Source organism: Neolamprologus brichardi, chromosome 8, assembly GCF_056152115.1.
Source record: "Neolamprologus brichardi isolate AB-2024 chromosome 8, ASM5615211v1, whole genome shotgun sequence".
Lineage (NCBI taxonomy): Eukaryota > Metazoa > Chordata > Actinopteri > Cichliformes > Cichlidae > Neolamprologus > Neolamprologus brichardi.
Window position 1 is genome coordinate 6,162,415 of NC_142111.1, and position 983 is coordinate 6,163,397.

Consider the following 983-nt stretch of genomic DNA (forward strand, 5'->3'; position numbering starts at 1 on the left):
TATGGTGTGGGGAGGAGTCTTGTTCCAAATGAGCCTTTAGGGGGCAGCAGAAACACACAAATGTAACCCAAACCTAATGAGACTTTGGTTTCAGAAGGTGCCGGTAGAATAAGTGTGAGGAAATGGTTTGCACATTTGTATTGGTTTTATAGTACACGAGAGGTTTGTTTTTAACTTTACGCAAAAACAATTTAAAAATTGCTGATAAGTGCAACAAACTGAATTAAACAGAGGAAACAAATTATTGATCAAAAGGTAAATAAACCTTTTTGGATGACATATTTCCAATGGCAACACAAACACAGGCATACAGATCGAATGATACCTAAACCGCATTGAAGTTTCAAACAACACTTTTGTTAAATACTAATTACATTTTGTTACTATGACTAAATTGCTGTAAGTTCTATACTTTTTAATCTGTCATATATTACTCAGTTTTCTTTCAAATGCAGGTCTGCATGACAAAATTAGAAAGCCGTTTTATTTTCCTACAACGTTCAATTCTGTTTGCTTTAACTCAGTGCCTCATCAATGGGACCTGCTACAGATTTACCAGTCAAATTCTGTATGCAACTATTACAGACCCTAACACATGACAATCGGCCAATGACTGGAGTTTTAAAAACTGCTCATATCACATTACAAATTATATTCCATCGCCATTTGTAAAAAAGGGATAAATAATTACATTTACTTGACAGCTGTCACAAACAAACACACCACACTCGCAACCACAAAGAACCCCCGTCTTCCTTCTCTGAATGCCTCCAGCTCTCAAATAGCAACACTCTGGAGCAGCTGTTGAGCCATAGGAGGTCATTAGTTAATTTTTTTCACACCTACTCTATTTAACACCCTGTGGTGTGCGTGCACACACACACGCAAAGGAAAACATTTGCAAGGCTTAGAAATGTACAACAGCTTTCTATCTAAGCTGGGTGGGGGGGGAGCATGAGAGAGTAAACAGACTGGGGGATAGG